The sequence below is a fragment of the Phalangium opilio genome, unplaced genomic scaffold (assembly GCF_054372755.1).
Source record: "Phalangium opilio isolate 3A_F unplaced genomic scaffold, DU_Popi_V2 ptg000032l_1, whole genome shotgun sequence".
In the NCBI taxonomy this organism is placed as follows: Eukaryota; Metazoa; Arthropoda; class Arachnida; order Opiliones; family Phalangiidae; genus Phalangium; species Phalangium opilio.
The window spans coordinates 2,841,095-2,853,724 of NW_028324159.1; the positions used below are offsets into that span (position 1 = coordinate 2,841,095).

The following is a 12,630-nucleotide window of genomic DNA, read 5'->3' on the forward strand; positions in this document are numbered from 1 at the left end:
TCTTAAACCCAACGATGACGATGGAGTAGAAGCCAGGTGTACAGACTGGTGTCCAAGTGGAATGGACGAAGACCAGAAGATGGTGGTGATTAGAAGCCAGTATGTACAGACTGGTGTCCATGTGGGATGGACGAAGACCAAAAGTTGGTGGTGAATAGAAGCCAGTATGTACAGACTGGTGTCCAAGTGGAATGGACGAAGACCAGAAGATGGTGGTGTTTAGAAGCCAGTATGTACAGACTGGTGCCCATGTGGGATGGACGAAGACCAAAAGATGGTGGTGATTAGAAGCCAGTAAGTACAGACTGGTGTCCGTGTGGGGTGGACAAAAACCAGAAGATGGTGGTGCGAGAACTGAAGTAGAGGAGCCATTTCCGTGACTGTGAAAGCAGTTCGGAAATGGCGAACACGTTTGCTCCGATTTGGAAACTGCGAACGCGGTCACGTGGGTGTAACAACAGACACACACACACACAGACAGACACACACACAGACAGACACACACACAGACAGACACACACACACACAGACACACACGATCGTTACAGAACCTCTCCGTGACATACGTCACTCGGAGATTTAAAAATGACTAACGGACAGGATCGATACGCGCATTTTTCAAAACAACAACCAAAATGGGAAGCGCCTCTCAGAAACATAATAATTTCTTTTCTCTGTATATGAAATGAAAATATGGATAATATTGCGCTCCTTCTTTAATGGTATCCTTGCCTGTCTATTAATATTTTACGTAGGAGTAATACGTTTTTAGCGAAGTCTAGAGAGGATAAACAGCGAGATTGTTTCGGAAAAAAATACTGCTTCCACTAATGGGTTTATACTCCTTGTTACTGTTGTATCGAGTAATCATGATAAAAGCTTAAAAAATTACGAGAGGACAGACCTTTTTTATCCTCTTGTTTTATTCTTAATAAGAATATAAAACATTTATTTTGTATCAAAAAATATTTTTTGGTGCTAAGATTGCCTTAGAAAAATCCAATGTATAAGGAGGGTTTTTTGTTTTTATTTAGATTTTTTTGTATTGCATTAACTGTTTTGAAAAAATTCCACAGAACTACAATTCTGGCTCACAATATGTGGTTAAAATTTCAAAGAGATCCATTAATTAGTTAGTTTTATAAAAAATAAAGTTGCTAAGGGTGGTTTTCATTTCCATAAAATTAATCACACCTTTCGATGAAAAACAGGAATTTTTCCCATAGAAATAACATGGGAAATTTTAAGAAAAAAACATTCCGGTTAATTCGATTTTAGAAAAACTATACGTTTGTGAGACCTGAAAACGGTTTCAAATGGAAGGTACAACACCTAACATTCCGCTAAGCAATTTTCATTGACTATAATTAAGTCTAAGTATGTTTAAATTTAAATTTTCAAAACCATTCCAATCTGCGATATTTAAGCAGTGTAAAGAGTCAGTTTATGATGTTAGCGCTTTTAAAGCTATTTGGTGCATATTTCGTGGTGGTTGAAAAACAAGGGGACCTAGCTTTGTGTGAGCTAACAAGTTAAGTTGGAAAAGGTCCCCCACACTAATAAATTATGTAACCAACTGCCTTTGGTACTTGTGGGTACTTGTGGGTGCTTGTAGGTACTTGTGGGTGCTTGTAGGTACTTGTGGGTGCTTGTAGGTACTTGTGGGTGCTTGTAGGTACTTGTGGGTGCTTGTGGGTACTTGTGGGTGTTTGTAGGTACTTGTGGGTGTTTGTAGGTACTTGTGGGTGTTTGTAGGTACTTGTGGGTGCTTGTCGGTGTTTGTAGGTACTTGTGGGTGCTTGTAGGTACTTGTGGGTGCTTGTCGGTGTTTGTAGGTACTTGTGGGTACTTGTAGGTACTTGTGGGTGCGTGTCGGTGTTTGTAGGTACTTGTGGGTGCGTGTCGGTGTTTGTAGGTACTTGTGGGTACTTGTAGGTACTTGTGGGTACTTGTGGGTACTTGTAGGTACATGTGGGTGCTTGTAGGTACAGTCCCGGACAAATGTTTCTGGACATTTTCATTTGGCTGCCATTTTGTTCCTATTTGAGCTAGAGTAACAAAGTAGGACTTTCTAAATAGGTTTACTTCTCAAAATTATATTAAAATTACAAATGACACTGTGGCGCTAATAGGGCGTTAGCCATAGCGGAAATAGTAAAGCCCCGCGATAATGACGTTACGAAATAATGCTTCAAATGGATCAACAATGCTATCGTTGCACGCGTCTTGTCACGTAGATTACAAAACTGCTTTCAAATTGTAAATCGGTTCAGAAAATCAAAAGTTCAAAAAATATGACGATCCAAACATTGGCAATTAAGCCTAACGATTATTTTTTATCTATATCAACTTAGCACAGTAGTAAAACATTACGATCAGATAAACAAGATGTTCCAATTCGAGAATTTTTAGTTCCACACTGACATATGAGAAATGAGAACTTATGAATTAGACTCAGTCTTCAGAAATGAAGGGTTGTTGGTGGCGGTTTGTAAACGTCTAAATATTTAGATGGAGATTTGGATATGTTTAATGATTTTTTATAATTTCCTAGTTGCTAATACAGTGGGTGGATATTTGGGGATAATTCTTTTGACGGATATTTTACGGCAGACGGCGTTATGTGTTGAATCGGTATTAAAAGTTGGACGAGCCGCGGTATTGAATGATGGACAGTGTTTCAAGAATATACTTTGAGAATGTTTAAGGAGCAAAATAGGTGACGCGACTAAAATACAGGTGTAACAGAGATAGTTTATGGAGCAAAATAGGTGGCATGACTAAAATACAGGTGTAACAGAACTTATTTGCCGTTCGGTAATTAATGTTTGGACGCTTGAGAATAGGATGTTGAGAAATGCTCTGAAAATAATATTGTGGGAATAATATTTCGACGGCAAATTCATGAGGATGGTTGAGAAGACATTGTTCAATTCAAAGTGGATGAGAATTATTTGAATTATAATAATATATATACATATATACAGGTTAAATTACTCGCAAGTTCTTATGACATGAAAATATTTTACGACGTGGATAATTTTAACATATTTCCCGCTTTCTCGGCTTTACTCTGCAAGTTTTCTTATTTCCAGCACATTTTAAACGTGAAAACTATCCCTTTAAGCTTTACTTAAGAAATTGGTTTTTTGAAAACTATGGCTAGTTTTGGAACATAGAGCAAAAAAATGAGAGAGAGGCCCCTACAAACAATAAACAGCACAGCGTTTGTAATTGTGTCCGGTTTCAGCGTATGAAGGTTGCTCTATATATTTTTTAGCTTAGAGTAGAGCAGTTTCAATGATCATCGGAAAACAATCAGACTCAATAGCCCATACTTTTCCTGCTATAATATAGTCGGTAATCGCCTTGGTTTGTGACATTGAGAATTTAATATCTCAATTTTACTATCGTTAATTTGGCAAAAAAACTAAATTGAGTCTGCTTCCATTATTAACCTTTACTATATCTCCTAAAATAATTTGATATTATTCTTTTGTAGTTCAAAGTTTGCGTTTCATAATCTATATGGATAGAGGGACACTTAGATTTACACAATAATCTACGACGCCTTGGATTTTTTCTTGAAATGAGAATTTTAACGGGTGCCCATGTATAGAGTTAAATATTATTTTAATGCTCTCTCAAAGATTGAAGCTTCTCCAAGGTTTTTCGGATGAAAGTTTTTATTTTATTTGCAGATGAAGTTTTTCAGAAATTATGTCATGCATATTTAGAAAAGAATTCATCTTGAATATTTAGAAAAGAATTCATCTTGAATATTTAGAAAAGAATTCATCTTGAATATTTAGAAAAAAATGATCTTGAATATTTATGAGAATTCCCACTTGAACATTTAGAATAAAAATCCATCTTCAATGTTTAAAAAATCACCTTTAGTATTTACAGAGAAGCAAAAAAAACAACCGGCGTTGCCGCAATTTTTAACGAAGGTGGCAAATTGAGCTCTAGTAGGCTCCGAAAAAAGTTGAAGTGCCTCGACTGTCAAGTGTCGACTTCATAGTCGAGCCAGTGACTTTTAAAATTTCAAGTAATACTATTTTGGACTATTAGGGAAGGAAGTTAGAGTTATAGAAGAATTAGAAACTTTTGTTTACGGAGATATCCAATGTGATTTTATTAAAACATTAAAATCACGTTGGATATCTCCGTAAACAAAAGTTTTTAATTCTTCTATATCTTAAATAACCGTGACAAAAATAACTATGAGTAACTTTTTATAGTTAGAGTTACTATTATAAATATTTATTACGTTTCTAAATCTTTTGGGAATCTCAAGAAAGAATTGTCGCAATTTTTAATAGCACAACGTTCCGTGATAATGTTTGAAGGACCCGCCAAATTGATTACATACTACTACACGTATTTGAAACTAAAGCCTACAGGTCCGTGCATATGAGCTAAAAAACTCGCGGATATTTATAATCCTATTTTTCTTTGTCTCTTGTCAGCACGCACAAAGCTACATAACATAGAAACAAAGGTTTGCGTGTGCTGACAACCGAAGCTGAAACAGAGTATATACAGAATAAGCTGCTGTTGGAGATAGGGTAGTTGCCTATCCTATAGCGTGAAAACAAAATTCCTCGCGCATTCTTTATCCATAACAGAAAGTTGATATGTGGCAAAGAGTTTCCTGAGACCTCGTGAATGATATGAGTAATTCTAAAACTCCCACAAGTGTTCCTTCAGTGGTTGAACTTATTTTTTCCCTTGAAAAGAATGAAAGTCAACGAATTAATTAGAAATAGTCCAACGCCTCACCTATTGCACTACCGGATTGCTGAAGTGTTTCGGATTATATTGATGTTGTTTTTTACTATGATGGGGATAATTATCGGGGGATATTGTCCCGAGAGTGGGAGATTCTCCATTTTTCTCGGATATGGTTAACAACCGATGTTCTTGTCTTGGGATGGGGGATTTTGTGCAATTAAAGTAATGGGAGTTTATGCCTGGTGTTCTTTGTATTGGAAGTGTTTAGTCCGTATACCCATGTGAATCGATAAAAACCTAAAAGCTATTTTTCAGTTCTAATATGTAAATCGAGATATTTAACAGGTTTTGAACACACTACCCGTTTTTTATACGTCAATCAATCCTGTATCGCGTTTTTTGCATAAGTTAATAAACCGTCGTAAGTATACTAATACAGAAATTAGTACTGTAAGACCAATAAATCGAACCCATGTTCTACAATGCCCTATATACCATTTGTTACTCAAATTTCAAAGACACCACTAATCTAAGACATGGAGTTTTTTTACAATGGGAATATCAATTTAAATCTTAAGGACGTCTAGGAAAAGCTCAGACACTTTTATAATTTGAAAATATTCCGATGTATTATTTTTTTCAAAATATTCTAGACGCATTTTTACTCTAAAAATTCATGAAGCATATTTTTTTCCAAATATTCAAGATGGATTTTTCTTAATATTCATGATTGATTTTTCTAAATTTTCATGATTAAATTCTTGAAAATATTCATGATGAGATTCTAAAAAATGTTCATGATTAAATTTTCAAAAATAATCATATTTAAATTTTTGCAAACATTAATGATTAAATTCCTGAATATTTTCATTAGTGAATAAACGTAAATCATAACATCATCTCCAACGTTTCCGGATGTCGGCAGGCACTTGTTTACCGTGATTATACTCTTTGTCAAGGGTTATAGGGTCTGATCAATGGCTGATGAATTAAGTGATTACCATGCTGTAAGCTTAACAAGATGGCCCCGGCCAGATTACACTTTTGCGCGCCCTCTAGTGACTAGAATTAGTATTACTATATTCATTGACCCCGACAAATTTATAATTTTCAGGTTTTTTTCCATTGTTTATAAAATAGCATTCCGATTATGAATAAAACCAATATAGTAAGAATTTGGTTTACAGTTTAATTAAATAAGTAATTAACTGTAGTGTTCAAGTCTTGGTGGATTAATTAGGGTAGATATACTAATCAATATCCAAGATTTATTCTACCATATGATTATGGTCATTCGTTACATTGGGTGGCAAGGATGCCGCTTGAGTGCGGATAAAGAAGTGAGGAGTGTTCTCTCCTATACGCGATGTACGAGGTTACCTCCCATTTTTAAAATGTGAGTAGTTTTTGGTAATCGCCATCTAGTGAGCGAATTCTGTACTTTGATTTTATTCCGTATTTTAAAAATGGCCGCGGACAACAACAATCTTTATGACACAGAGTTAACCCTTTGTCAGGTCCCGAATGAAGTTTGCAAACCCACGATCTCCACTCCCTTAAATCCCTATCACTACTTTTACAGCCAAGAACGGAACATGTTCTACCCCAGCTTGCCATTTTTATTTTTCAAAACTTACTAATTACCAATGAGAATTAAATAATATTTTCAAATCATCGGATTCACCGAGCCAAAGGATTTCAGACGATGGTTTTGAACTTCCTGCATTTGAACGCTAGATGGCTTTAAACACCGACGTTTAAAGAGACAAAAATACCGAATTTTACGCTTTACTTCGACGCTAGATGGCGGTATCAAAAACTACTAAGACGCAATGGCAGCCCCCTTGAATTTGCCTGTTACAATCAATCGATATCTGAGGATGGGGCGCCATCTAGGTTGTGTTTGGAATAGGCGGGAATTACGAATATAGCAATACTCTCCCGTGAGATTAAAACCCAGTGACTGTATGAGTCTTAAGATAATGTGAGGGTTTAACAATAAAATTCGAAGATCATTGGCAACTTGTAATATTGCGCTATGCATTTGTAACAGTTTGGTTGAGCTTAATGAGGTAGATTGTAATTCAGATTTAACTTTGTTTAAGTCACTATTTTATACTGTCCTTTATGAGGTTATTGTTATTGTGGTGAAAAGTTTGTTTAAACTCATTATTTATACTGTCCTTCATGAGGTTATTGTTATTATGGTGAAAACTTGGTTTAGCTGCTGTCTCATAGGTTGAGCCTTTCAGGCGCTCGTCTGTTTCGGAGTGGGTTGCGGCGAATTGGTGTCGCGGATGTGGTGGTGGTCCTTGGGACCAGTGACCCTCGCATTAATTATTATTTTACCGGTCCCACTATAAATTAAATTTCTAAAATGGTGAGAATAAAAAGCACGTAAAGACACAAAAGTAAAGAAGCTGAAAATTCTAATTGAATTTGAATTTTTTACTGTAGGAAAAAGTAACATATAACAATCCATAACAGTTAACTTTTATTTCTTATCACAATTTTTCAACTAGTTGCCACTAAATATCAATCAACATGTCTAATGATATTTGAAGTTCTTAATCCTTTTCTGAACTAGCCTTATTCCTTATTGCATTTTCCATAAATTCGGCGGCAATATCTTCTCTCGCTATCAGTAAGCCAGATCAAAATCTTGTAATGTGATTATGTGACCATACACTACTGAGAAATACGACTACTGACAACTAGTACTGGCTACGGTCTAGGCTGTCGACTACAAGAGACTCATTCTAGAGTATTGACGCTAGACAAGATCAATAGTCAATAGAATACAAAACTTTTGTAGGGAAGTTGTAGCCAAGGAGTACTAACTACCTAGGAGTAGAATTGGTAGAAAATGTGTTGAGCTAGAAAAATTCTAAAAAGGAACCCCGAATTTATAAACTGGTCCCACCGTCTATTTTTTCCAAAAACCCTAATTAATAAAGTGCTCCCTGATACCACTGACCCCAACTTTTGGAATAAATAAACTGGTCCGAGCAATTAATAAACTGGTTTGGGACTTGTAAACCTGTCTTATTTCCTACCCTGTAGTGACGAGCCCATGATGTAAACAATAAAGATGGCCGCGAGCTACGAGGTTTAAGCCTCGGTCTTTAGTGTATCGGGGACGGGGAGACGGGGACTCGGGGTCCGAGTAACGGGAGTTTCTGAAGCGTTTGCAAATCTTATTTAAATTTATATTTTTATTATTATGTAACCGATTTATATTACTGAACGAATTGTACCTTATACTGTAGCAGACCTTGTTAGTTAGGCGAAGGTTTTTCAACTGTTGCTGATATTTAACTAGTTATGCCACCACATGGATATTTTAAAATCCTTTCCTAACATTAGAATAAGGTACACACTTCGGCGTATGAGCCTGAGGTTAGGAAAAAACATTGCTTTGGTGACGATGGCCTAGGTTGCCAAACTAACAAAAAACTCTTGGCAACAGAGCTGCAAGAATACAAAGTTTAAGGAAGACAAAATAGTAAAATTTTGCTAGTCCATTCTTAAACAAAATTGTATGTTCTTTCTGGACTGGTACAGTTTTACTACCCCCATAATAGGAAAGGCTTATTAATAATTATCTTAATGTTCTTTTTATTAATGAGCTTAAGTTGTAAATTGTCCATGCCTTTTAATAATTATCTTAATGTTCTTTTTATTGATGATTGTTTATGCCTATTAATATTTATCTTAATGTTCTTTTTATTGATGATTGTTTATGCCTATTAATAATTATCTTAATGTTCTTTTTATTGATGAGCTTAAGTTGTAAATTTTTAATTTGATACTTTCAAAGTAACGTTAATTAAACCTTCAATACCTTGATTTAAATTTTCATTTATAATCCTTATTTAATTTAAGGATGATGTCAGTTTGTAAGTCTCGTTAATTTAATTCCCCCTTTCCCACAGAGAGGGTCTGACAATTTAAATCACTTGGCAGAGACTGGAGATCTTCAACATTCAGTGACAGACTCTGAATCTCAATGGGCATTTAAAAAACTGTATAAATTTAAATTGAAATTCCAAATTATAATTAAATACTTTTTGTTTGATATGTTGATATTAACGTAATCAATCCTTGAATACTCTATTGGTACTATCAACACCATCGTTAAATTTATTACTTAAATAATATAATTTTTTTTAAATATAATAATCAAATTAGCGACTTATAATTAGTTAACTTTAAATGAGTATGTTTCACTGATTAAAATTACATTTCTAAAAATTGTTAGGTTGATAGCACTTTCATGTTTCATGTAGAAATTTCATATTTCCGTGGATGGAGAGATGAACACGTTGATTCCGTTTGTCGTTGATTGAAATTAGATTCATTTTGATCATACATTTCATTTTATATTTTGAGTTGTTGATTTTATGAGATTGTTGATTTTATTTTTATAATTATCACTTACGTAACTGTTATTAGTAGATGAACCCAGCGAGAGCGGAAACTGCCAAAATGATTAGTTAATTTTGCAAAGAATCTGCAATTTAATTCTGCAAAAATCTACCTATTATTTTATGTCAGTTCCGTTAAGTGATCATTTAATTTTAAACTTGCCAAACAAATAGTGAGCAATAGTACCTCCGTCCCAAACTAGTTATAGTTTTAAAACGCTGACTCGAGTTTCATTTTGTTAATACATTTAATTTTATTAGTAAATCAACCTGCCTAACTTTTAAGCAGACGAGTCTTCAAAACGATATCATTGGTGAAATTAGAAAATTCTCTCTACTTAGCGCGCCTTCTGTCGGGGAGAACCTTAATTTATTTTTTGATTAATATGATAATATTAATTGTAATGTTTAAGTTCCCAAGTAGAAATCTAATCTTGCCTAGGATTAAAAAGATATATAATAATTATAAATTGCAAAAAAAATTGCAAGCAACTGTCTCTCCTCCTCTAGCGCGATACAATATATATTCGACAGCATCCAGTGGCGGGCGTCGGGGAGGTGGGGGGGGGTCCTCTCTCTCTCTCTCGTCTCGTGGCGGGCGTCGGGGCGGTGGGGGGGGGTCCGTATCGTTGTACCTCTCTCTTCTCTTCACTATAATTTATCTGGCTCTATATTACAAGCAAGCGTGGCTTCGTGGTAAGGCGCGCGCTCGGGCGTCTTCACTGACGTCTCGTATGGATTGGGACATTGCGGGTTCGAGGCCCGGCGCCGACAGAAAAATAATTTCAATTGAAATTAAATACGTTACGCCACCTATGAGGTGTGAGGTGAACTACGGGTGAATTTCGAGTCGAAAATTCGCGGGAAATTTGAAATTCAAAAGTTTATTTATGACGAAACTTATTATGCGGTTACACCAAATCCAGCCAGCCGTCCAGCCAACAGAGGTCAGAACAATACTTTCGCTGCTCTAAAGAGCGCAAAAGTAAAAAACAAGGCAGTCTACCTACTCGGAAACAAAATACAAAAGGTATTTTTTCACGTTTCATGAAGCCCAGCCCCTATTATTATTATGATGATGATGACTGTGTATATTCCGGTGAACTACTTCTATAGTTTTTTATATACACATTAAAAATCCATTTTATTAATTATTTGATGACTACTTTTTTAAATACAACGTTCTACAATTAACCTTAGATTTCACAAAAAAGCATATGGCATTCTAAAATTTAAAAAGATAGTTGTCTAATTTCAAAAGTGGCGGAAAAATTAAACTTCCAGGAAAAAGAAGAAGTATTCGAATATAATTATTTTCGTGTCATTTGAACAAGTGAATAGTCTTTTTAATTTAAATACTATAATTCAAACCATTATCTTCGGATATTAACATCCATTTCACAATGAAAATTAACATTCGCGTCCTTCTTGAAGAATTTGTCCTTGTAACATTCTTCTCTAATGCATGTCATGTTGAATCTTCATTCCCGATTTTCCGCTACATTTCCATGGTAGACACGTCACCTATTCTGCAAACTGGAGTTCTGTCTCGATATTTATTCTCCGAGCACTCAAAACATTTCCTAACGAAATCCAACCAAACATTTATTAACGAAAAGACACTCAAACATTTATCACCGAAAAGACACCCAAACATTATTTACCGAAAAGACAACCAAATATTATTTACCGAAAAGACACCCAAACAATATTTACCGAAAAGACGCCAAAACATTAATCACCGAAAAGACGCCAAAACATTAATCACCGAAAAGCCACCATCCCGGAAGCTACACAAAATATTGTTTCTTTAAGAGCTTAAAACATTTACTACAGAAAAAGGCACAGAAGAATTCAACCCAAAACGCAATCTTCGTGCATTATAGAATATTTGCAAAACTTTTAAAGTCGAATATACTTCCACTTTAGTAATCACAACTTGCTTATTATTCCAAATTCACACACTTAACACTACCCTGCGCACAAATCCAAAATTTCTACTTTCCAAAGCGCCATCCAAAACCTTCATTTCTAAGTTGGAACCCTATCGTCCTTTCAAAATAGAGAACCTATTGGCAATTAACTAATAAATCGCATAAATCGCCACATTACTGAAAGTAATTCTTAAATCTCATTTCTATAATTTCAGAGTAAAACTATGCTATGGCTTCAACATCTTGTTTTTCTGACCGTAATGTTTTACTACTGAGCTAAGTTGATATAGATGAAATAAATAATCGTTAGGCTTATTTGCCAATGTTTTTAACGTCACGTTTTTTGTTATAACTTTTGATTTTCTCAACCGAATTTCAATTTGAAAACAGTTTTGGATTCTACGTTACAAGACGCTTGCAACGATGGCATTGGTGATCCATTTGAAGCATTATTTCGTGACGTCATTATCGGGGGGCTTTACTGTTTGCACTACGGCTTACGCCCTATTAGTGCCACCGTGTCATTTATAATTTTAAAATACGTTTGAGAACGCAACCTATCTAGAAAGTCCTATTTTGTTACTCTAGCTCTAATAGGAACAAAATGGCAGCCAAATGAAAATGTCCAGAAACTTTTGTCCGGGACTGTACTTGTGGGTGCTTGTAGGTACTTATGGGTGCTTGTAGGTACTTGTGGGTGCTTGTAGGTACTTGTGGGTGCTTGTAGGTACTTGTGGGTGCTTGTAGGTACTTGTGGGTGCTTGTAGGTACTTGTGGGTGCTTGTAGGTACTTGTGGGTGCTTGTAGGTACTTGTGGGTGCTTGTAGCTAGTTGTTGGTACTTGTGAATGCTTGTGGGGTGCTTATGGGTACTTGTGGGTGCTTGTGGGCACTTGTGGGTGCTTGTGGGTGCTTGTAGGTACTTGTGGGTGCTTGTGGGTGCTTGTGGGTACTTGTGGGTGCTTGTGGGTACTTGTGGGTACTTGTGGGTGCTTGTGGGTGCTTGTGGGTACTTGTGGGTGCTTGTGGGTACTTGTGGGTGCTTGTAGGTACTTGTGGGTACTTGTGGGTGCTTGTAGGTACTTGTGGGTGCTTGTGGGTGATTGTAGGTACTTGTGGGTACTTGCCCCGGGTACTTGTGGGTGCTTGTAGGTACTTGTGGGTGCTTGTCGGTGTTTGTAGGTACTTGTGGGTACTTGTAGGTACTTGTGGGTGCTTGTCGGTGTTTGTAGGTACTTTGGGTACTTGTGGGTTCTTGTGGGTACTTGTGGGTGCTTGTGGGTACTTGTGGGTGCTTGTGGGTACTTGTGGGTGCTTGTGGGTACTTGTGGGTGCTTGTAGGTACTTGTGGGTGCTTGTAGGTACTTGTGGGTACTTGTGGGTGCTTGTAGGTACTTGTGGTTGCTTGTGGATACTTGTGGGTGCTTGTAGGTACTTGTGGGTACTTGCCCCGGGTACTTGTGGGTGCTTGTAGGTACTTGTGGGTGCTTGTCGGTGTTTGTAGGTACTTGTGGGTACTTGTAGGTACTTGTG

At 36.3% G+C, this 12,630-nt stretch overlaps 1 long non-coding RNA gene across 2 annotated transcripts; it reads right to left on the minus strand.

Moving 5' to 3' along the window:
* Positions 1-8,790: 8,790 nt before the first annotated feature.
* LOC149685281 (uncharacterized) lies at positions 8,791-9,434 on the minus strand. 2 transcript variants are annotated; one of them, XR_016383986.1, is made up of 3 exons: positions 9,352-9,434; positions 9,179-9,263; positions 8,791-9,008 (listed from the first exon to the last, which is right to left on the minus strand). It is a non-coding gene; the product is annotated as an uncharacterized LOC149685281 (long non-coding RNA). The 2 variants fall into 2 exon arrangements; XR_016383985.1 differs by lacking the exon at positions 9,352-9,434 and adding an exon at positions 9,328-9,346.
* Positions 9,435-12,630: the final 3,196 nt, after the last annotated feature.